Genomic DNA, 26,667 nt, shown 5'->3' on the forward strand with positions numbered 1-26,667 from the left:
TTAAATATTTGGAAAAATTTACCTTGAAAGTCACGTGAGCCTGGATGATCTTTATGGAATTTTATCCATGAATTCCATTTCTTTAACATATGTCAGAGTATTAGTATTTTTATATTTTTATATCAGTTTTGGTAAATTGTATTTTTTCAAAGAATTTGTCTATGTTGTCAAGTTTATTGGCAAAAAGTTGTCATCATGTTCTCTTAATATCAGTAGAATGTGTAGTGACATCATATTTTGAAACTCCTGATATTGGTCATTTGTGTCTTCTCTCTCTTCTATTGATTATTTTTTCCAGGAGATTATAGATTTTATTACTCTATTTAAAGAACAGATTTTCGTCTGTGATGATTTCTTTATTGTATATATACTTTTTATTTCACTGTTTGCAGTACATTCTTTATTATTTCCTTCCTTCTGCTCTATTTGTGTTTAAGTTGCTTTTCATTTTCCATATTCATAAAATGAAAGCTTAGCGTATTGATTTTGAACTATTCCTCTTTTCTAATGTATTCATTAGAAGCCATTGATTTTGTTCTAGGCACTGCTTTAGCTGCACCCCACAAATTTTGATATGTTTTATTTTCATTATTCTTCAGTTCAAATATTTTCTAATTTCCTTTGTGATTTCCCCTTTGGCCCACAGGTCATTTAGAAGTATGTTTCTTAATTTTAATACATTCTGGGATTTCCTACTTATATTTCTGTGTTGATTTTTAATGGTCAGATAATATACTCTATGTGATTTCAGTCCTTAGAAATTTGTTGAGTCTTGCTTTATGACCCAGCATATGGTCTATCTTTGGTATGCATTTGAAAAGAATGTGTATTCTGCAGTTGTTGGGTATAGTGTTCTATAAATATCAATTAGGTCAAGTTGCTTAATAGTGTTGTTTAAATATATCCTTATTGACTTTCTGGAGTTTTTGTTTTTAGTTACTGGGAGATGTGTGTTAAAACTTCCAGTATGACTGTGACTTTGTCTATGTCTCCTTTTATTTCACTTAATTTTTGCTTAAATATGTTAAAGCTATGTTATGATGTCTATGCAAATTTAGATTTGTTGGGTCTTCCTATTGAACTGACCCATTTATTATTATGAAATGTTCTTCCTTATCTCTAGTAACACTTCTTTCCTGAAAGAACATTTTGTCTCATAAATATAGTTATACCAGCTTTCTTTTGATTGGTGTTTCCATGCTATATCTTTTTTCCATTATTATACTTTCAAGTTATCTGTGTCTTTATGTTTAAAGTGTGCTTAATGAACATAATATAATTTATTCTTTTCTAAAAACTGTCTGACATCTACTTATTTTTAGTGAGTTTGTTGATATAATTGGGATTAAATTTATCACCTTTCTATTTGTTTTCTATTGGTTTCATCTTGTCTTTATTCCTCCTTCCTGTCTCTTTTTATAGTAATTAATATTGTATTGTATTGTATTTTATCTCCATTTAATTTTTGTTGCTCTCTTAGTATTTTTTTTTTTTTTTGTAATTACAAAATGATATATTTAAAATGTTAAGTCCTCCTATTCAGGAACATAGTATATTTCTTCAGGTCATGTTAAGCCTGTAGTGGGTTGAATAGTGTCCTCCCAAACTTCAGGTCTATTCAGAACCCCAAAATGTACCTTATTTGGAAATAGGATTTTTGCAGATGTAATTAAGGTAAGTATTGAGATGAGATCATATTGAATTAGGGTGGTCCTAAATCAAATGAGAGTCCTTACAAGAGACAGAAAGGACACACAGATAGAGGATTTTGTGAAGATCTAGAAGACTATGTGAAGATAGAGCTAGAGATCGAAATGATGCATCTTCAGGCCAACGGGTGATAAGAAGTGCCAGCAACGACCAGAAGCTAGGAGAGAGGGATGGGACAGTATCTCCCTCAGAGACTCTGTAAAGGAACCAAACTGGCCAGTTAGTGGCGGTGTACTACAGCAGCTACACGAAACTAATGCAAAGACCTTCAGGTAAATTTTAGAGTTTATTAGCATAAATCTTGCAAAATTCTTGTTAAGTTTATTCTGAGGCATTACATAGCTTTTATTGCTATTATAGATTCTATATGTTTTTACATTTAAAGTTTTAAAGTTTATAATATTATCTATTAAAATATTGATTTTATATTTTAAATATTTATGTATATTTTATATTTAAAAATTTTTAATCTTCTATCTGATTACTACTAGGAATCTAGGAAAGCTGTTATCTTTTATCTGATCTCTTTATAGAACTCTCATATTTGTTTGTAACCATTTTTTATTATTCCCATGGATTTTCTAGGCTGACCTCAAATCATCTGCAAATAATGATAAGTGTCTCTTCCTTTCAAATTTGTCTTATGTTGAACCATATGAAATTGCTATTTGACCATTTTGTCCTATAAAAATGACAGTTTCTTATGGTTCAACCTAGTATGTCTCTTCTGTCCTGTATTTATTAGCTTAGCTTGAAACTCCATAATAATGTTGGCTAAATCAGCAATAGAAGCATCCTTGTCTTCTTCCTAATATTAATCAGAGTGCCTTTAATAATTCATTTTTTAAGAAAAATATGATGTTTAGTACTGTGTTTTATTACATTAAGCAAGTGTTCTTCTATTTCTGGTTTCTATAATTCTTAGATATGTCTGTTAAAATTTATTAAATACCTTTTTGCTCTCCATAAACATGTACTTGTGGATTTTCTCCTTTATTAATAGAGAACATTATATATACATATATATATGGCTTTAAAAAAATGTTCTCAATAATAGTTTTTAAAATGTGCTACCAGATTTATTTATAACCTTTTATTATTATACAAGTAATGCACATTCACTATAGTAAAATTAGAAAATATACAAAAAGCAAAAATAAAAAAATAAAATTTTATATTCCTGCTACCCAGAGATTATCACTATTAACATGAGTAGATTTCTTTGTGGTGACTATCTCAAATCCTTGTGTAAAATCTCCTAGGTCATATAATAGTTTTTAAATACATTGCTGGTTTCATTTCATTGATATTTTATTTACGATATATTTATCCCCATTGATGAAATTGCTCTATTGTTGTGGTTCTTTTTGTAGGTCATTTACATGTTTGAAAATCTGATGGAAGCCTTGTACTCTCTCTTCAGAATAATATATATGTATATATATATAATATGTATATCATATACTCCCAAACATCCATACTATTTCAAAAATTTAAGAATCCTCTTAAAGTTCCATCATCAATATCCCAGTGTCTAGAGACTCCAGGTTAAGAACCATGGTCTGATTTTCTTTTTCAATGCCTCCCTTGCCAGGTTCTGGTATCAAGATTATGCTAAAATTGGAAGCTCTCATTTCTCAATCTCTCTCTCTCTCTCTTTTTTTAGTTTGCCTTTCTTTTCTTTCCTTTCCTTGCAAATTTGGAAGAACTTGTGTCTGAAGTTGTCTGGGCCTTTGACAACATTTTTTAAATTGTTACTACTCTATTCAGGCTATTTCTTTTAAAATCAATTTTAGTAATTTATGTTTTCCTAGCAAATGTTTATTTTACATAGAATATTAATTTTTATTTATTATATTTATACGTTATTAAATCTATATTAGGACAATTTCCTTTTGGAATCTGGGCCTTTAAATCAATGTGCTTTATAATAAGATTTTTTAAAAGTAATCTCACTGTCTTCTAAATTAGTAGAAGCCTGTTGAACTTAAAAGACTGTTGACTGAATAAACTTGATTATAAGGCAGCAGTTTTAATTTAGGTCAAAATTAATGCTGAAATAAAGCAGTGTTGTTGCTATCTATCTACGTATCTATCTATCTACCTATCATCTATCATGGTAGCGTGCCCCTAAATGCCCGGATAACCTATAGAGCGTTAAACCTTGCTTTTGTTTTACTTGTACTCTTAAGTATGTGTAAAGGCTCACACATTCAGAAGGAAAGGAATGTACTTCTCTTTCACCACTGAAATGAAAAATCTTGTCTTTGAGTAAAGTTACAAATATCTCTCTTGATATTTCTAATGTCGTAAAAAAAACAGCTATTGCTTTTATCATTTCTATTGTTACTCCCTTACTAGTTTTCACTTTCATCTTTATTAACTCTTTCTACTTTCTTTGGGCTTATTTGTTTTTCTTTTTCTGGTTTCTTGAGTTGAAATCTTGACCACCTATTTTCAGTCTTTCTTGCAAAATAATAATATAATTATTGCCATGGATTTTCCTCTGAAATTTTATCCTATAGGTTTCCTATGTAGAATTCTACTTTTTGTTAATATTTAAATAACAGACATGGTCATGCAAATAAAAATTCAACCTCCAATTTAGAAGTGTATAAATTGACAAGAAAAAGTCTCTGCTTTCTACTCTCCAGCTCACAACTGTGAGTCCATGCCTTGGAGTTAACCACTTTGGACCATTTCTGGGTTTGGTCCTCCTTATGGACATATCTAGAACTCTAAATAGTATTCTATGTCTCTATTATTTGGTTTATCAACTGTCGGGTATACTCTTGACTGCCTTCCATGAAAGATATGGCATTTAGCCCACTTAACACTTCTCAGTTCCCTACCCTTTCATGCAATTTTGATTATTTTATAAGTTACTATGTAGCTTACAAAAATATACTTAAACCTCTTTTTTCTTGATCCATCAATGATCTGATTTTCTCCTAGGTAAGATGAGGAAATTAGTGCCCCTACACTTCTCTTAACTTCATTCTGTCTCTGCCTTCCAGTTTCTTTTCATTTTGCTAAAATCATAGAATACATTGTTGCTTTTATTATTTTGAACAAACTTTTATTTGTTAGATCAACTAAGATTTAGCAAAAAGGTTTTATTTTACCTTTGCTTATTCTTCCTCTGTTCTTTTCTTTATGTAAATCTGAGTTTCTGACCTATATCATTTTCCTTCTCTCTGAAGAACTTCCTTTAACATTCTGACAAGGCAGGTCTATTGGCAACAAATTCTCTCAGTTTTTGTTTGTCTGAGAAAGTCTTTATTTCTCCTTCACTTTTGAATGATAATTTCCCAGGATGCAGAATTCTAGGTTAATGTTTCTTTCTCTTCAACACTAAATATTTCACTCTACTCTCGTCTTTTTTTTAAAAATTAATTAATTAATTTATTTTTGGCTGCGTTGGGTCTTAGTTGCTGTGCATGGGCTTTCTCTAGTTGCAGCAAGCGGGAGCTACTCTTCGTTGTGGTGCGCGGGCTTCTCATTGTGGTGGCTTCTCTTGTTGCAGAGCACGAGCTCTAGGCACGTGGGCTTCAGTAGTTGTGGCACGCGGGCTCTAGAGCGCAGGCTCAGTAGTTGTGGCACATGGGCTTAGTTACTCCATGGCATGTGGGATCTTCTTGGACCAGGGATCGAACCCGTGTCCCCTGCATTGGCAGGCAGATTCTTAACCACTGCGCCACCAGGGAAGTCCCTCCACTCTCTGCTTACTTGCACAGTTTTTGAGAAGTCAGATGTTAGTTCTTATCTTTGTTCCTCTATAGGTGAGATATTTTCCCCCCTCTGGCCTCATTCAAAATTTTTTTATCTTTGATTTTTTGCAGTTTGAATATCATATGACTGTGTGCAATTTTGGGGACATTTATCCTGCTTATTGTTCTTTGAGCTTCCTGGATGTGTGGTTTGGTGTCTAATATTAATTTGAGGAAATTGTCTTTCTGACATTCCCAAAAGGAATACCTATGTTATGCCTTCTGTAGTTGTCCCATGGATCTTGAATATTCTGTTCCATTTTTTCAGTCTTTTTTCTCTTTGCTTTTCAGTTTTGGAAGTTTTTACTGACATATCCTCATGCTTCTTCCTCAGCCATGTCCAGCCTACTAACGAGCCCACCAAAGCCTATCAGAAGCTATCACTGTCTTCATTTCTGTTTTTGATCTCTAGATTTCTTTTCAATTCCTTTTTAGAATTTCCATCTTTCTTACCCATCTATTCTTGCATGTTGTCTACTTTATCCATTAGGGGTCTTAGCATATTAATCATAGCTGTTTTAAATACTTGGTCTGATAATTCCAACATCCCTGACATATCTGAATTTGATTCTGATCAAATAGTAGTCTATTTGACTATATCAGTAGTCTGATCTCTCTATATATATCCATCTCTTCAAACTGTGTTGTTTGCCTTGTAACTTTTTGTTGAAAACTGGTCCTGATGTCCTGGATTAAAGAATGTGGTCTGGTTTCCATGTAGGTTTCTCCTCCAGTAAATTGTGATTCTACCTGCCTGTCTGTCTCTCCAATTTTGAGGGCAGCAGTTTGCCTTGTGACCTCAATGCTCTGATGGATCTAAGAAGAGCTGTTGATTTTCAGTTTGTTCAGCTTTTTGTTTGTTGTTAGGATGGAGTGATGATTTTCAAGCACCTTATATTCCTGACCAGAAACCAGAAATCTTTTCAACTTTGTAATTCATTTTGCATAGTTAGTTTTTAACAACACTTACATTTTTTTTGTAACTATAATTGAATTTTCCATACTTCATTTATAAGTTCATTATGAAATTCAAGTCCAAATAATAGCATTTATAGTATTATGATTATGTAACTTTGTCTGTTACAGATCTAGGTGGGATGATCGAATCCATAGAGAAGGAGTTGTAATTTTATATTCCTAAACCTGTGCTACTCTGAGAATTTCCTGTAACAAATTGAAATGGATATTCTTTTCTTACAGTTTATCCATTTCTCAAATGAATGCCTTGTCCTAGCTTACTGCATCTATGGACCACAATTTTCACAGAGTCTGTAATTGTCCCTCCTTTTCTCTTGTTGAAAGAGAAAATGTTTCATAATTATCCCAGTTTTTATTTATACTGTTTTTGGAATGGTTACTTTTATTTTTTTAGTTTTAATTTTATTTTTATTTTATAAATGTATTTATTTTATTTGTTTTATTTTTGGCTGCACTGGGTCTTTGTTGCCGTGTGTGGGCTTTCTCTAGTTGGGGCGAGCAGGGGCTACTCTTCATTGCAGTGCATGGGCTTCTCATCATGGTGGCTTCTCTTGTTGCGGAGCACGGGCTCTAGGCACATGGGCTTCAGTCGTTGTGGCACACGGGCTCAGTAGTTGTGGCTCGTGGGCTCTAGAGCACAGGCTCAGTAGTTGTGGCTCACAGGCTTAATTGCTCTGCAGCATGTGGGATCTCCCCAGACGAAGGCTCGAACCCATGTCCCCTGCGTTAGCAGGCAGATTCTTAACCACTGTGTACCAGGGAAGTCCAGGATGCTTACTTTTAAACAGACTATTTTATTGTCACATTGCACAAATCTATCCCCATTATTTCTTTTTATGGCCTTTGTGGGTTTCTTCTGCTGTTTCTTAGATCCTGTGTCATCCTTTGTCATGGGATTCCTCTTTGGTGTTGCTAAAGTGTATTTTGGTACTTTTCAACTTTTTTCAGAAGAGATACGTAAGAACCGTTCTAAGTCTTTGCATGTATGAAATGTCTTCATTTCACTTTCACACTTGGTTGATAGTGTGCCTGCATATAGAATTTTATGCTCAAAATATTTTTTCCTAGTTGTTTGAAAGCATTACTTCATTGCTTTCTTGCTTGCTTTTCTATTTTTTTTTTCCTGGATAATACCTTTATTACATTGTCTGATTTTTGACTTGGAATAAGCTATCTTGATGTTCCAATACTGCTTTAACCACCTCTTGGTGTCTCAACTAAGAATACCTGTCTTGGTTTCACCTGGAAATCCACTACAGATATTTACAGCTGCTAGATTGCACTGGGTACGACTGACACTCTTGGTTGCTCAATGAGGCTGTTCCTTCAACATTTTACTTGGACTTCTACCTCTGGCATGTGCTGGTCTATCATCTGTCTCAGGTGTAAGTGGTCCCTGGCCTGCTCCACTCCACCAGTGGCCACTTCTCTGGCTGGAATGTCAAGCATCTCCCACAGCTGGTCTGCTCTGCTCTGCCCCATTGCTTTCTTGCATCCCATGTGTCAATGGAATCCCTGAAATTGTTACTTGTTTGTAGTAACCTCTTTGCCCTAACTGGCGCCCCCCCAAAGCTTTTGGTGTGTTCTCTTTATACCTGTTCTGAAATTTCAGAATGAATCTTTTTTTCTTTTTCAAGCTCATCCTGTTCCATACTTAATAAGCCCTTTCTATTTGAATTTTTATATCTTATATCAACTCTGGGGTATGTTCTTCTATTATTTAAAATTTTTTTCTCTGTTCTCTATTCCTGGAACTCCTGTTGGACAGGTATTGATTGGTTCTTTTAGTTGCTCTACTCCTCTTGACATTTTTTCCCTCATGTTTTCTGTCTCTGGTCTTTTTCCTCTATATTCCAGGAGATTTTCTTGATTTTTTTCTTGCATTGCTTAGAGTTATATTTTTATTTTGGTGATTGTATTTTTAATCTCCATGAAATCTTCATTGTTTTCCAACTGCTCTTTTTTCATAGTAGTCTCTTTTGGTTTAAATGAATACATTATCTTCTCTTCTTGGACACTGATGAGAATTCCTTGTAGCTTCTTATGTTTTATGAATTATTTATATTTCCACTGTCTAGGTCAGTTATTTTGATATTTATTTTGGTTGTTCTCCAAATAAACTTGAGGTACAGAATTTCCTACCAACACATGGTCTTTTACTCATTTACTTGTGAATCAAGGACAAGTCCAATTGGTATAGGTGGCTTTGGTGAGGTTTCCTTTGTTCAGCTCCAAAATTAGAGCTAGATTTTGTGTTTGTCAATAGGAATGTGATTGATAGGATTTACTTTAGGGCTCTGGGGGCAGGTAGTCAGGCTGTGCCTCTCTCTAAATACCAATGCAAATTGGGTCCTCTCTGGTGTGCCAACCCCTACTCTGAATTACTATTGCATGAATACACCACATACACTGACTAAATTTCTTCAGAGATGATGTTTCCAACTTGGCCTGGGGGCAAAATCCATTGCTGCATAGAAGGATGGGGCAGGGCACCAAAGACCAAGGACAGCAGGAGTCCAGGCTCTGGTTCCATCAGTCCTGATGTATGTGCCCATCTTTGGAGTTGGGGATGAGAACATCTGTATTCGTAACACCATGGATTGAGTAGGGAAGTTGTATTCCTCAGAGGAGATTCAAATGCTTTTATCTGAAGATTAAGAGAAAAGCAGTAGCTGTCCACTATAATAGGCAAGTGTGATTAATCCCACTTTATGAGTGCATTTGGTGAAATACTATGAATGAATCATAGAGGTTAGGAATGAGGAGCAGCATGATACAGTAAATCAACGTAATATAAACAACACCATTGCTGATCCTTGTGTTGATCTTTGTGGGAAAAGCTAGAGGGAATGCTTAAGTAGTTCCATCAACTTAACCTTGGCCCAGTTCACATCAGTTGGGAGTGGAGAGGAAGAGGCTCTGCAAATCATTAACATCATAGCAAAGATGCTATAGGCTCCAGTAGAGACCAACTTCCTGTTTCTGATTCACTAAATATCTTTCCCTTAAAATGAGCATAGAGTAATCGTGGGAGAAAAATGCGGCTGTGGAAAAGACTTGTGGAATATTACAAAATGTTTGGGACTATATTCACTCCATTCGTACTCCTCCTTTCATTTGTAGAGTTCCTATGCATTTCAAAGACTTTTTTCGGTGCTGACAGGGAAGAAAGTTCTGCCAAATTGGAACCTTTTAAATAGATCAAGATTTTCAGCTCATCCCAAACAGAGTTAGATTTGATACAGATAAATCTCAACTACATCACAATGTTGATGGGATCATTCATTTCCTTTCTTTTTAGCAGAGTAACTGCCATTCTCAAACACAGATTAAGCATTTAGCCCTAACAAATGTAGTAATCAAAATAGAGGATGATCAGCTTATCTAGTTTCCCATCTGTGCTTTGGTTGTGATGTTTAATTTTCATTTCCTCCTTTCCATTGACATGGAAGGAGGTCTGATAGCCCTTTACAGGGGATGTTGTTACTTCTTCATTCTCAAATAAGAGCTGGAATTCCATTTGGAAAGAGAAATTACATTGGGTTTAATCAATACCCTCAAAGGACTAAGAGAAAAAAAATTACCTGTTATTTGACTTTAATACGTACTTGATGCCCATGATTTGTGTTCTTATGTTAATTATAAGGTCACTAGCAATTAGATTAGCTATTGTTAACATCTAAAATTGATTTAAATGCAAAAAGCATCAATACTTGAGCTAAATGTTTAAATATCATGACACTAACAAGAGACTCAGTCTTTCCAATTGAATTATTTTTTGCTTTCTGCCTTTTACAACATCGAGCATGTCTAAGAGAGGTGAAAAATACTTACTGTTGTAAAGGACAATGTAAATAACTTGCTATGGTCATAGGAATGAAGGCAATGGCACTGGTGGGAGCATTAAGTGGTAAGGGTAGTTTGTGAAACTAAAGTTATCTTAGCATTAAATTTGGCAAAAGATTATGCTAATTACAAATGGCCGATGGGGGTTCTTATAGTAATAGGTTTTTTTTAATTGGAGTATAGTTGATTTACAATATTGTGTTAGTTTCAGGTGTACAGCAAAGTGATTCAGTTATATATATTTTTTCAGATTATTTTCCATTATAGGTTACTACAAAATATTGAACATAGTTCCGTATGCTATATGGTAAATCCTTGTTGCTTATCTATTTTATGTATAGTAGTTTGTCTCGTTAATTCCATACTCCTAATTTATCCCTCCCTAACTTCCTATCCCCTTGGTAGCCATAAGTTTGTTTTCTATGCCTGTGAGTCTGTTTCTGTTTTGTAAATTCATTTGTATTATTTTTTAGATTCCACATATAAGTGATATCATGTAATATTTGTCTTTCTCTCTCTGACTTATTTCACATAGTATGATATTCTCTAGATCCATCCATGTTGCCACAAGTGGCAATATTTCATTCTTTTTTATGGCTGAGTAATATTCCACTGTATATATACACACCACATCTTTTTAAACCAATTGTCTGTTGATCGGCACTTGGGTTGTTTCTGTGTCTTGGTTACTGTAAACAGTGCTGTTATGAACATTGAGGTGCATGTGTCTTTTTCAATTAGTTTTCTCTGGATGTATGCTCAGGAGTGGGATTGGTGGATCATATGGTGGTTTTATTTTTAGTTTTTAAGAAACCTGCATACTGTTTTCCACAGTGGCTGCACCAATTTACATTCCCACTAACAGTATAGGAGGGTTCCCTTTTCTCTATACCCTCTCCAGAATTTATTTGTAGACTTTTTTTTTTATTTTTTATTTTATTTTTGGTTAGGTTGGGTTTTTGTTGCTGCGTGTGGGCTTTCTCTAGTTGCGGTGCGCGGGCTTCTCATTGCGGTGGCTTCTCTTGCTGCAGAGCACGGCCTCTAGGCACATGGGCTTCAGTGGTTGTGGCTCGCAGGCTCTAGAGTGCAGGCTCAGTAGCTGTGGCACACGGGCTTAGTTGCTCCACGGCATGTGGGATCTTCCCAGACCAGGGCTTGAACCCACGTCCCCTGCATTGGCAGGCAGATTCTTAACCACTGCACCACCAGGGAAGTCCCTATTTGTAGACTTTTTGATGATAGTAAAATGGCTGATGTTTTCAAGCACTTGCTGGATGCTTGACACTGTTATTTTTCTCATTTAATTTTCACAACAATCTTATGACACAGGTACTAAGTGACTCAAGGACGATCTGCCTCCACCAAGTCACAGGTTGGGTTGAATCCCAGATCTGCTGACCACAGATCCAGAACCCATAGCCTGTATGCTATGTTTTAGCAATTGCGATTCTAGATATTCTAAACAAATGGAGTGTTGATGGAGTTTTAAAGGGTGGAAAGTTGAAAAGACATAAATTAAGAAAAATAGTGGAGTTTACAAATTACTTGCTCTTATACCAGTTTAAATCACAGAAACTCTCTTGGTAAATTTGATACTCCTATAACCCTAAATTTGGTTTGTTGAATTGGGTTCTACAATTGTAATAGTCAAATTTACAACATTTTTAACATGTTCAAATCTTTTTTAGACCCTCCGAATTTAGAGTTGAGAGCTATCAGAGTGTATACAATCATAGGTCATAGAAACATTTAGGGATCTGAGTCTGGGAGACTAAACCTAGCTCAGTGTGTGTGGTTGTGTGTGTGTATGTGTGTCTGTGTGTGTGTGTGCACCCATATGTACACCTGACTGCGTGTTGGTGGTGAGGTTCTGGTTAGACAGAACTTCAGCCAAATAAATCACATTTAAACAGTCTCTGTTTAAAAACAACAAGACCCCTTGGTGCAGATTCTCCTTGTTCTTTTTTGTTTTCAAGTATCGCTTGGGAAGCTGAACATAGTTATGCAAATGTATGTCAAGTAGGCCCCACAGGCCCTAGAGAAAGTGTATAACAGGATCTTTTGTGGCTTGACAAAGGCTGCTCAGACCAAGGAGCCCTTGGTTTTCAGAGTTGGATACTAGAGAGGGAAGGTGGGGGTGAAATGAGGAAATTTGTAGAAATTCCTGAGAACCAACGGTTTCTCTTCTGTGACTCAACATTAGTAGAACATCTTGAAGGACCAAGATATATTGACGGAGGCCAATCAGTGGAAGAGGGCAACAAGAGACCCCAAATGGAATTTACCCTAAGGCAAAGGAAGTCTGATCTGGTAGCCTCAATCAGCAACAGCACACAGAGGGTCTGGGTGGTCTTGGTATGGCATGTGGTGAGGTTGGATTTCCTCCTAACATTTTCACCTTGGCAAAGAGAATGTACTTTAGAAGCAAATGAATGAACATGTGAGGGTAAAGCAACACAACTGGTACCCAAAGTCTGCAATGTTCTGGGCTGAATACCACATTGGAAGGAGTGGTTCATTCTTTCTTGTTTCAACAATTTTAAAACTAGATTAGTGGGCTTCCCTGGTGGTGCAGTGGTTAAGAATCCGCCTGCCAATGCAGGGGACACGAGTTCCAGCCCTGGTTCGGGAAGATCCCGCATGCTGCGGAGCAACTGGGCCAGTGCGCCACAACTAGTGAGCCTGCACTCTAGAGCCCACGAGCCACAACTACTGAAGCCTGCGTGCCTAGAGCCCGTGCTCCACAACAAGAGAAGCCACTGCAGTGAGAAGCCCACGCACTGCAACGAAGAGTAACCTCTGCTCGCAGCAACTAGAGAAAGCCCGCGTGCAGCAACGAAGACTCAACGCAGCCAAAAATAAATAAATAAAGAATATATTAAAAAAAAAAAAAAACTAGATTAGTTATTTGTACCACAAGCTACTAGAGCTAAAAGCATCAACATTTTAACACACACTCCAATATTCTCAAATCTGATATTCAACTTCAGATATTCAGGTTTTGACTACATTGACAATTATATTTTGAGTAAAAATTTCACGTTAGATGAATATATCCTTTACCTCAAAATATCTTATTTGTCCTAACATTTATTTCTTTTGAACTCAATTTGCTTTGCTGAAGATTATTTCAACTTTGGAATCACTAATTCCCACTATTTTGTCAAAAATGTTTTTCTATTTAGGATCTCAAAAAGTTCTGCCCATCTTTTTCTATCTTTGTTGCCATGGGAAGATCTTTCTGCAGAAGCATGTTTGCAGAAGTGTTTGGGTTATAAGAATCACCCAAATCACTGTAAGGTAGGCAGGACAGGGATCACTCTTCCCATTTTCTGGTTGAGGAGAATGAGATAAATGAAATGAGTTGAAGAAGGCCTCATAGTTGGCCAGCAGCTGGGACTTGAATGGGCTATTCTTGACTTTTAAAGCAAAAGACCCTCTTTACTCACTGTTGTGTGCTGATGATCTTTATGAATAGTTTTCTAGACTGAAAAGTGTTCTTCAAGGAGGAAGCAGATCTAAGTTCAAATCCTGAACCTTTCGCTTCTCATCTCTGGTTGGGCAAAGTACCTAAACTCTTTGAACCCTAGTATCTTAATGTGTAGAATGGGAGGAAATGATATAAATTTTGCAGGGTTGTTAGGATTTAATGAGCTACAGGTTTTAAGTGCCTGGTATTGTAGTATTAGTATAAGAAACACCATGCAGTCTCTTTTGATGTTCTCCAACCTTTGCAAATTAACGTATACTTTACCATTAAATTTTGAGAGTACACCAAGAGTTGTATCATAAAGACCTAAAAATCTCAGGAGAAATAAATGGTCAGCAGCTTTTAGGTCAGCATGGAGTGATACGGAGAGCTCTGATCAGCAGACTGGTTCTGATTACCATCTACCACTAATAAAAGCAAGAGTTTAAATTTCATCCATTCATTGAGCAAATCTTTATTGAACACCTATTATATGCCAGTCATTGTTCTAAGTCCTGGGGAAATAGCAATGAAGGCAAAAATACCTGCCCTTAGAGAGCTTACATTCTAGTGGCACTTATTGTATACCAGGCATTTGTTCCAGTGATCAATTGCTGTGTGATTTAATGCCCAAATTAATTATGTAAAAATAGTATTTGGGTAAAACTTGGCTGGCAATTCTTTTGCTCAGTGTGGTATTGACTGAGGTCACTTGTTTTTTGTTCAGCTGACAGCTGGTTTGGTCTAGAGGGTGCCAAACAGGCTCATTCAGATGCCTGGCACCTGTGAGGATGGCAGGAAAGCTGAGCTCAATGGAACAAACCCCTCTCTCTCTTCATGTAGTTTCATATGGTTTTTCTAGCAGGACAGTCATACTTCTTATATGGCAGATGGCTTCCCACAGAGAGAGTGTTCGTGGAGACCAAGGCAGAAGATGAAAGTCTTCTTCTGACTCAGACTTGGAAGTCAAGCAGTATTACTTCAGTTGCATTTTATTAATGACAACTGAGGGCCTATGGCCAGTGTGGGTTCAAGGGGAGGGGAATTAGATCCCATCCTCCCATAAGAGGAATGTCCAAAAAACCGTGGCCATCTTCAAGCTGCACTTTATGTGTGTTATCTCATTTAGTCCTTACAACAACAACTCTATGAAATAGGTACCCTTAAATTATACTCATTTTACAAACAAGGAAACTGACACAGAGAAGTTAAGTAATGTGCCCAAGATTATGCAGTCAGTCAGTTGCAGAGCCAAGATTAAAAAATGGGAATCTAGATCCAGAGTCCAATATTTTAACCACTGCACTTTACTCCCTCATATGATTTGCACTACCTTGGACAATCTATTTAAAATGACTGGGTCTCAGTTCCTCATGCACAAAATGAGAGGCTAAGAATAGATGAGATTTTCATCTCACACCTGTTATGATGGCCACTACCAAAAACCAAAAAATAGCAAGTATTGGCAAGGATGTGGAGAAACTGGAACCCTTGTGCACTGTTGGTAGGAATGTGAAATGGTGCAGCCACTATGAGAAACAGTATAACAGTTCCTCAAAAAATTAAAAATAGAATTACCATATGACCAGCATTCCACTTCTGGGTATATACCCAAAAGAATTAAAAGCAGAGTCTCAGAGAGATATTTGTACACCCATTTTCGTAGCAGCATTATTTATAATAACCAAAAAATGGAAGATAAAACCCAAGTGTTCATTGATGTATGAATGGATAAATGTGGTATATACATAAATGGAATATTATTTAGCCTTAAAAAATGAAGTTCTGACACATGTTACAACATGGATGAAACTTGAGGATATTTTTCTAAGTGAAATAAGCTAGTCACAAAAGGACAAATGTTCTATGATTCCATTTATATGAAGTGCCTAGAGTAGTCAAATTCATAAGTCAGAAAATAAAAGGGTGGTTGCCAGGAGCTAAAAGGAGGGAGGAATGGGAAGTTTTTGTTTAATCGGTATAGAGTTTCAGTTTTGCAAGATGAAAATGATTCTGGAGATTGGTTGCACAACAACGTGAATGTACTTTACTGTAAAAATGGTTACAACAGTAAATTTCATATTCTGTGTATTTTGCCGCAATTAAAAATAAAAAAGAATGGATGAATTTCATCAACTTTTTACAATTCTTTGTAACTTTTATCCTATATCTAGTATAATAGTAGTTGCTTCTGCTAGACTTAGAAATAAATTTGTAACAAGTATATTCCAATTAAGGGTTGGTGCCTAGTCTCATAACTTTACAAAAAGAAATGAATTAAGTCATAAGAAAGCAGAGCACATTATATAATTTTTTTCCCAAACATTGAAATAATGAGTCATTAAGAAAGGTGTCTAGTGATGTGTACAGAAAGTGACTAAAATACACAATATAATTAGCAAACCAAACAGTGGAAGGCAAACTCAGACAGGACTCCTTGCCCGTCAGAACAGGCCAAAGCAAACAAGTGTATTTTGTATTGTGCTGTGAAGGTCAATAAACTCAGACTTGGCCAGTGCAGGAGCGGGAGAGAGATGCAGAAACCAGGACCTTTGGAATTGAACCTCACCCCAAAATTCAAATTATAGGATAGAACTCAGATGTTAGCTGTGTTTCTGTTGCCTGGAAGGTGACTTGGGGGGAAAAAACAACCAACCAGGTTCAGGGTTTCAGAAAACTATTTCACCAGGCCATTTAAGGGAGAGCAAGTTTGATTTCAAGGTTTAATCAGAAGGTGAATATAACTGTTTTTTCAGGTGACCAGAGGGCAGATAAGGAAGTATTCCAGAGGCACCACTAAACCCCAGGGCAAGAGAGAGAAAAGGAAATGGTGTTCTTTCCTCACTTAACATTTTTCTTCCTGACTATCCAAGTAAACATGCTCATTGAAAATACAGTATGATGGACAGTTGTTATTTTGATGGCCTAGCAGCTCTCTTCTTTTCTCGGTACATTGCACACTCCTTATCACACTAACCATCTGGCCATAGTGGGTGCTGCTGTCTTTTTTTTTTTTTTAATTCTGCTACAGCATGGGAAATGCAGGCTGCACTGACTTGCCCCAAACTCAAGGAGAACAGATCCTGTTACCTCCTGGTTGATGCTGTCTTCTTCCATAAACCTGCCTTCCTGTGCACTACCCTCCCCTCCCTCCCTATCACCACCCTGGCCGCTCTGATTGGATATGTGATCTAAAATGGGCCAATGAAAATTTTTTGTTGAGATTATTTTAGCTGGATCTGCCACACCACCCAAAGAATGAGGGAACATTCTCTGCCTCTGTAGTGGAAAAACTAGAAAATGTGAATCCAGGAGCTTCTGGCAACAGAGTCCTATGGCTGTGGAGAAGGCAGATCTATCATAGAAGACATTGATCCCAATGTGCAGAGAGGAGGGGGAAGGAGATTTGGAAAGAGTCCCTGGTTCCAGTCAGTCCTAGTAACTGGTTCAGTAAGCCAACAAATATCCCTTTAATTAAGGTAGTTTGATTTCGGTTTCTGTCACTAACAGTCAGAAGAGCTCTGACTTGTATCAAACAAAAAAGTATAAAGAAACAGAATAATATGCATCTGTAGTGCTACTCCCCAGGGGCAACAACTGATAACGTTCTGTCATATGTACTTGTGATCTTTTCACTATGCTTTATTTTTATTTTATTTTTTTAGTATTTTATTTATTTATTTATTTATTTATTTATTTATTTATTTATTTATTTATTTATTTATTTTTGGCTGCGTTGGTTCTTCGTTGCTTTGCGCCGGCTTTCTCTAGCTGCGGCGAGCGGGGGCTATTCTTCCTTTCAGTGTGCGGGCTTCCCATTGCGGTGGCTTCTCTTATTGCGGAGCACGGGCTCTAGGCACACGGACTTCAGTAGTTATGGCACGTGGGCTCAGTAGTTGTGGCTCCCAGGGCTTGGTAGTTGTGGCGCACGGGCTTAGTTGCTCCGTGGCATGTGGGATCTTCCTGGACCAGGGCTCGAACACGTGTCCCCTGCATTGGCAGGTGGATTCTTAACAACAGTGCCACCAGGGGAGTCCCGAGCTTTATGTTTGTTTGTTTTTCATTATATCATTCTCCAGTATTATTGAAAATGTTAATTACAAATTACGGTTTTCACTACTGTTCCCGTAATATTGGATGTTTAGGTTATTTCCAAGTTTTTGATGCATAGTGGGCATAAATTTTTGTTTGTATTTCAAATTATTTCATTGGGATAGAAAGAGAATTACAGAATCAAAGAATATGAATAGTGACTTTTTAAGTTTTTTACTTCTGTTTTTTTGGTTGCACTGTGTGGCTAGTGGGATCTCAGTTCCCCAACCAGGGACTGAACCCAGGCCACGGCAGTGAAAGCCAGGAATCCTAACCACTAGGCCACCAGGGAACTCCCCAAAGTTTTTTACTTCTGTTGAAAAAGTGATATATGATAAAAAGAGTTAAATATAAACCTTAACAAGTTAGCCTTCCATCTCTGACTTTCAATCATGCTTCTTCTTCCTCAGATTCTTTCTCTGTCTCTCTCTGTCTCTCTCTCTCGCTATATATATATATATATATATATATATATATATATATATATGAACACTTGGGTTTTATCCTCCATTTTTTTTTGAATTTTATTTTAATTTTTTATACAGCAGGTTCTTATTAGCTTCCTCCATTTTTTGGTTATTATAAATAATGCTGCTATGAAAATGGGTGTATCTTCCACAGCCACTTTTTAAAAAGCCTATCAAATCATGGTGGTAGAAATACTATTGTGTACTTTGACTTTAACAATTTTAACAATGTATTTTTAAATAGCTGCTTGGCATTTAATTGTCCCCCTCCCAATGAAGGACATTTAGGCTTTTTCTAGTCTTTTGCCACTACAAATAAGTCTGTATTGAGTACCCTTATATAAATGAACATCACAACTGTGCAAATATATCAGTAAAACAGACCTCTAGAGGAGAAAGTACTAAGTCAGAGTATGTGCATTTTTATTGTGCTAGGCATTCCCCAAATTTCTCCACAGTGGTTACTACAAACAGGCTCCCACCAGTAATATATGAAAGAGTATGCTTCCCGATACTTTCACCAAGATAACATATTAACAAATTTTTATATCTTTGCCCATGTGATCAACAAAAATTTGTTTCTTTTTGTTCTTGTAATTTGATGAATTGCCCTCTGGAACGGTTGTACTAATTTATACTTCCATCTGTAATATGTCAAACTATCTGCCTTGTTGCATCTTCACCAGCATTAAATACCATTATTACTTTAAACCTTCACTAATTTAAAAGGAGATAATAGTATCCTGTTCCATTTTTCAAGCTGGCATCTTATTTTATTCATTCATGCAACATATATTTTCCAGGCACCTATAGTGTGGCACATTGTTCTGACAACAGTGGTAAGATACCCTCCTTGCCCTCAAGGTGCTTACATTTTTTTGATTACTTGTGAGTCTGAACATTAAAAAATGAGCAGTTTCAAGTTGTATTTTAAACTAGGAATTGTGCATTGCCTCAGATGTTTTAAGGAGATAGGAGATAATGGTAACTTAAAGATGATGTTTATCATTCTGATGGAAGTGGCATCTATAGATCTGTAGTGGGAAAATGGCATTTCCTGACTCATTTATATGACAACTTCCATTCTGTTACCTAGAAGGGAAAGTCCAGAGGTTTCAAGAAAGTAAACTAAATACAGTGGCAGATACCATTAATTGACCCCCAGTGTCTATTGTCCTCTTCTTCCTTTTAGGAATAGAATTATCTGACCTTTTAGTAGGACATATGGCCACTTAGCTAGAGATATATTTCCCTGGGAGCTAGGCATTGGACATGTGACTGGGATTGGGCCAATGATATGTAAGAAGTGACATAAGCAATATCTTGATTGTTTCTTAAGATGGAATCTCCTCCTCTAGACTTCTTTCTTCCTTCAGGCTGGGAAATGACAGGGATTGGAAACCAATGTTGAGGGTCACAGAGACAAACTGCCAGCCTGGGATTTTAGATGACCCGGTGAGGCAGAACTACCTTGTCAACCTAGACTATTCATCTCTGGACTCTTACATGAAAGATATAAACTTCTATCTTATTGAAGTCACTGTAATATGTGGCCTCTGGAACAGCAGATTGGCTCATTTACTAATTGATATATGTACATAATGTGACATGGTATAATAGGTACTACAGAGACCTAAAATATCTGTTCTAATTGGCCTCTGTAAAGCCTGAAATTTCCTCATTAGAGAGTCCACCTTCTGAGTTAAGGTCTCACAAAATAGATTCTGTAGAATACTAGCTTCTCAGTTAATAAGAGATATTGAGATGTTGCTAGAAGAAAAGGGCTAGTGTAAATTAAAATTGGGACATGCAGAGTCTTAGCACGTTTCTTTACTGCAAGCTTTCTCAGATAATTTCACATGCTGGTGTGCATCATGAACATTCAAGAATGTCATAAAATACATATTCAAAAAATACGTTTCAAAAAAAAAAAGCATTTCTAAAACTTAAGTGATCACTTAAGTGGCCAAAATTGAATCCATTTTTGTGGATTTTGTGAGCATTTTAAAGGACTAATGTTCTTTGGAACATATCTTGGGAAAAGCTATTAAGACTTTAGACTCCAAGAATACTTTTTAAGGATTCTCAATGAGAGGCTAAGAAATTTACATATCTCCTGGTCATGAACATTTTCTCTAATAGATTTTGGAAGCTTTTGATTTTGGCAGTAACCCTAAAAAGAGGAGTGAGCTTATATGTAGATTCAGTGATTTGTTGGGGGAGGGGTCTGGTGGAAGGATGATAATAGACTTAGTACTCTGGGACTACTCTAGGCAGCTTAGGTCACTGAAGTATGACCAATAAATCTGATGATCTCATCTCTCTGTACATTAGTCAGTTATTGCTGCAATAATGTGCATAAAAAAACCCCATAATATCTTAGTGACTTACGTGACAAATATTTTTCTCACCCCCAGATCTGAGGGTCAGCTAGAGTGACTGTGATTTGGGCTGTGAATTGAGTTCAGATCTGATCCACATGTCCTCCATTCTGCAATCAACAGGTGCCCAGGGAATGTTGTTCTCATGGCAAAAGTATAAGAGGGTGGAAGACTCCCTGGTGGCACAGTGGTTAAGAATCCGCCTGCCAATGCAGGGGACACAGGTTTGACCCTTGGTCCGGGAAGATCCCACATGCCGTGGAGACTAAACCAGTGAGCCGCAACTACTGAGCCTGCCCTCTAGGGCCCGTGTGCCGCAACTACTGAGTCCACTTGCTGCAACTATTGAAGCCCACCCGCCTAGAGCCCGTGCTCTGCAACAAGAGATGCCACTGCAATGAGAAGCCTGCGCACCTCAACGAAGAGTATCCCCAGCTCGCGCAACTAGAGAAAGCCTGCGTGCAGCAATGAAGACCCAACACAGCCAAAAAGAAAAAAAGAAAAAGAAAAGAAAAAAGTATAAGAAGGTGGAATCTCTAAGGCAGCAAGTCAATCCATACAGGTACATTTAAAGCTTTGGTTGGATATTATATCTGCTCACATTCCATTGGCCAAAGCAGGTCACACAGCCAAGCTCAATATCAGTGAAACAGAGAAATATAATCACCTCAAGAACAAGGTGCTGCAGAGTCAAGTGGCAAAGGTTATGGTTATATATGTATTGAAATCTTTGGTTATCTGCTTAACTGAGTGATTTCACTTATAGAGATTAATCTTAATGAAATAATTATGGATATGCCCAAAGATATACCTACACAGATATTCTTGAAGGCATTTCTCAATAATAAAAAATACTAGGAACAAAGAAAAAAAACTGGAAACACTTGAAATTTAATAGTAGAGAATCAGTTGAATAAATTGCAATCTGTCCAAACAATGGAATCCTATGTAGTAACTTAAAAGTTAACAGTAATAAGTAACAATTATTATGTGTTTTGCTAAGTATATTGCATGCATGCTTTTGTATAATCCTTGCAGAAAGTCTGTAAGGTAGGTACTATAATTATTCCCAGTTTACAGATGAGGACCTTGATGCACAGGAAGATAAAATAATCTGCCCAGGGCCAATCAAGTAGTAAGTGGCAGTATGTGATGGTTAATTTTAGATGTCAACTTGACTGGGCCATGGGATGCTCAGATATTTGGTTGAACATTAAGATCAAAAAGGCTGACCTTCACCTGAGTAAGAGAGAATTCTTCTTCCCTGATTGCCTTTGAACTGGAATTTTATTTATTTATTTATTTATTTATTTATTTATTTATTTATTTTAAATTACTTGCTTCTGGTCTCAAACTGAAACACTGGCTCTTCCTGGGTCCCAAACCTGCTGGACTTCAGACTAAAACTATACCATCAACTCTTCTGGTTCTCAGGCCTTTGGACTTGGACTGGAACTAAGCCATTGACTTCCCTGGCTCTCCAGCTTGCTGAGACACCCTGACAATCTTGGGACTTGTGAGCCTTCATAATCGAATGAGCCAACTCCTTATAATAAATCATATATATATATATATATATATATATATATATATATATATGTACATGTGTAGAAATATTGTGAGTTCAGTTCCAGACCACTGCAATAAAGCGAATATTGCAATAATGAGTCACACGAAGTTTTTGGTTTTCCAATGTGTATAAAAGTTATGCTTACACTATACTGTAGTCTATTAAGTGTGCAATAGCATTATGTCTAAAAAAAACTGTACACAGTTTAATTAAAAAATACTTTATTGCTAAAAAATGCTAACCATCATTTGGCGATGCAGGGTTGCCACAAACCTTCAGTTTGTAAAAAAAATGCAGTATCTGTGAAGATCAATAAAGCAAAGAGCAATAAAACAAGGTATGCCTGTCTATAGATAGTGGTTAAAAGGGTAAGCTTTGCTCAATGAGAAAAGAACAGTCTCTTCAACAAATGGTGCTGGAAAACCTGGATATCCACATGTAAAAAATGAAGTTGGACCTTTATCTTATGCAACATACAAAAATTAATTCAATGGATTAAAGACCTAAATGTAAGACCCCAAACTTATAGAACTAGAAGAAAATATAAGAGAAAGTCTTCATGACACTGGATATGGCAATGATTTCTTGGATATGATGCTAAAAGCACAGTCCACAAAAGCAAAAATAGACAAATGGGACTACATCAAACTTAAAAACTTTTGTTCATCAAAGGACATAATCAATGGAATGAAAAGACAGCCTTAGAATGGAAGAAAATATTTGCAAATCATATATCTTAAAAGAGGTTAATATCCAGAATATATAAAGAATTCCTACAACTCAACAACAAAAAAATCAAATAACCAAATTTAAAAAGGGGCAAAGGACTTAAATAGACATTTCTCCAAAGATGATATACAAATGGCTAACAAGCACAGGAGGAGTGAAATTAAAAAATGATAATGCATTTCATGATTAATCATTGTCTATAGAGTTTAAAATCCTTATTATAAATGCTATATCATCCACTGAGAACATCCTTTCTCTCTGCCCTGCCAGAGTGCTCCTACTCATTCTTTGAAATACAATATCACCTTGCCTGTGGGGCCTTGTACAACTCCTAGGGACATGTTGTACATACCTCTTTTGTAGTACTTTAGCATGAATAGGTCCATATCAATCCACTTAACTTAGTTCTTAGATGCTACAGTCTGGCCTGTTCATCTTTGAATCCCAAGTGATGAGCCGGGCACTTGGCACATGGATGCTGGGGTTTGGCTTAAATTAAGTAAACTGATTCAACAAGGCCAAGCTTTGAGAGCTTTTCTGCTCTGGTGTTTCTAGAGTTTGGAAGTGGTTCTTTATCAGAAGTTTGCTCCTCTGGTACAGGAGCTTGGGCCCAGATCACAGACCTGGTTTTATGTTTATGTACAAGTGCATTGGCATTTTTAAGACTTGGACTTCATCAAATTGGCACTGGGGAGCTCAAATCTCCACTGAATGTTGCCATATTTTAAAATTTACATCAGAGAAAATGAATGGGGAACACTTATGAAATCTATGACCCAGACCCCTGAGAAGTATGCATATGAGGTATGTGATCATCAGGCATAGAAAGTGATATGATCAGATTCAGGGTATTTTATCAAAGATTACACTTAACTGTTTTCTTTACTTTATAAAAACTATCTTGGTTTACAGACACATCTAATAGTTTTCATGGAGAAATCTGACTAAGACAGACTGAAAAGTGGTCTGTCAGTGTGAACTAATGAAAAATTTGGAATAACAGAAAAAAAAAATTAAAAGGCAGTTTTATTTATAGGCCATGTAATAACAGAAAAAAATTTTCTTGTAGGCTCCATGGCGATCTGCTGTGTTAAAAGAGAGGATTACTTTGTATTTAACATTTCAATGGCTACTGTATTTGAGAATGCATTTAAGGGGTTTAAAGTGTTTAATAAATAGTTTTCCACCTTAGATGCTTTACATATGGACCCAATCTGGTTCATGTATTTAATTTACATTGTTAATATGCACCATTTAAAATAACTACTGGCTGATGATCTTCAGTTTCTCTGCACCACCTACATTGCACTGACCAGTTAAAACTTCAATTTGCATTGAGATTTAGGTCAGTAATAGAGAAGCTACTGCATGAATCCTCACTATTTAAAGTGTGGTCCCCAGGCTAGTAGTATCAGCATCACCTGGGAGCTTGTTGGACAAACAGAATCTCAAGCCTCACCCCAAACCTACTGAATCAGAATCTACACTTAATCAAGATCTTCAAGCTATTTATATATGCACATTAAAATTAGAAAACACTAGCTTGCAGCACTCATCTCCAAAGTGGGGTATATTTCCTCCAAAGTGTGTCCAAGAAGATTCCTTGGGAAAGGTAAACAATAATAAGAACTTATTCACCTTTATATACTTGTATAATTTTGATTTTGTGAATTTTAATAATATGTATAATATTGCATAGCAGTACATGAATACAACTTTAAAATAATAAAAGTAAAATAAAATAAAGGCAAATTTTAGCCTAATTTATTCCTTCTTGAAAAAACACAAATTCTGTTTTAATATAGCGTGACTCATGCTGTGAGCTCAGTATTATAACACTACCAGTTTGCTACCTGATTCAAAAATCTGCACTCATCCTTGGGAAGACAGATATGTGTTAAGATATCAGAGTATGACTGTATAATGAGATTAGAAGTAAGGGACTCTTATTAGGTGAGATTGTATGTATTCTTAGAACTAGTGTGTGTTCATTGGAGATATTTTGGAAAGTCTACCTGGGATGATTGGGATAGGATACTTGGTCACTTTTTAAAAATATATATATTTTTTTATTGAAGTATAGTTGATTTACAATGTTGTGCCAGTCTCTTGATCACTTTTAAGATCCCTGATGAGTATTCATGCAGGGACAGAATTTAATCCATCCTGATTCCCATTAAGTGCTAATACAATAAATTTGCCAAGGAATGAATATTGTTTATACTAGGATATTCAATGTCATCCAGATGTTAAAGAACACAGTAAGAATATACTTATTAAATAAATAAAAATGAATACAAACTTGTATTACATTCCCTAATTTTAACCAAATATATATTTTGGGTTTCTCTTTGGCACATCTCCTAAGTAGCTCACACCTTAAAAAGCAAAGAAAACAAAACAAAAAACCCAGAACAACCCTTGTTTTTCTATGGCTAATTTTTATGGTTTCATTATAGCTAATGACTTTTCAACACAGGAATCCTCTTGAAGGTAATTATCCAGGCTCTGGATAAGATGTGTGTGGGGAAACTACACTTAACTGTTTTCAGAGGATCCAACAGCTCAGATTCCACTGTCTGGTCCTTGATACCCAGTAGGGAAGTGGAGCACATTAAGAAAGGAAAGGGTGACATTTGCTTTTCCTCCACTCATCCATCCTTCTCTCCCTAGTCCCCAAACCCACACACACGCACACATACACACACACAAACACACACTTGTCTGTTGTGCTTAGAAATAGGGAACACCTTGCTCAGTTTTATTAATCTGCAACTTATCATCCATGATGATAGCTTTGTTCTTTTGCATCTTTAAAAGGCTTCCTTAAAATACAAATTCCCAAGGGGTGGAGGGTTGGGCTCTTCATACCTTAAACTATTAACCACCCACACCAGGATTATCACTTAAGGAGCTGGGAAGCTAGGACAATACCTGAGGGAAGGGCAGACCCATTAGGGAGCAAAGTAGATACAGGTGAAGAAGGTGGAAAAGTACAAAAGCAGCCCTGCCTCACCTAGCTCTACACCTCTAGATAGTCCTAGGGGGTCACAAGTTGTTGACTCAATATCAGTTATTTTATCTTACATTTGTAGCCCTTGGCAGGTCACAGTGTACTTTCACTCTGCAATTGATTCCATCGTCTTAACCTGTGGGGTGGCCTGGGAGGGAGTGCATTTTATTAACCCTTTTTCTCTTCTTATAACGACATGGATCTCAAATATAATGATATCCAACACACTCATTTCAATGGAAAAAAAGAGAGGTGAGTTGATATTTCCCAAATCTAAAGGCTAACTAGAATCCAGATTTCCTGATGCCTAAACTCTACATTCCATTAACTATTCCTCATAGACTCTTTAGACATCTGCTCAGTGTAAATACAATAATAGGAATATATCCATAGAGAGAATATTTTTAGAAAGCATATCTGTATATAAGTATAAATACTGCTATTTTGAAACATTGATCTAAAAAAGCTTAGTGAGCACATTTTTGCTGATGACCCCAGTTGTCTGTCAAACTTTGTATCATCTGGAACCCAGCCTCTGTTTGGAAGTAAGTGGAAAAAACCTTGGAGCAGTAAGGAAAATAATCACCATGAAGACCATCTACAAATGCTAGAAGATTCACAGAACCACTCTCAGACCCTACC

General features: G+C 36.4%; 1 pseudogene; it reads right to left on the reverse strand.

Annotated features, from left to right (window-relative positions):
• Positions 1-7,652: 7,652 nt before the first annotated feature.
• Positions 7,653-7,940, reverse strand: LOC132360166 (SNRPN upstream reading frame protein-like; annotated as a pseudogene).
• Between the last annotated feature and the right edge of the window lie 18,727 nt (positions 7,941-26,667).

This window comes from Balaenoptera ricei, chromosome 2 (genome assembly GCF_028023285.1).
Source record: "Balaenoptera ricei isolate mBalRic1 chromosome 2, mBalRic1.hap2, whole genome shotgun sequence".
NCBI lineage: Eukaryota > Metazoa > Chordata > Mammalia > Artiodactyla > Balaenopteridae > Balaenoptera > Balaenoptera ricei.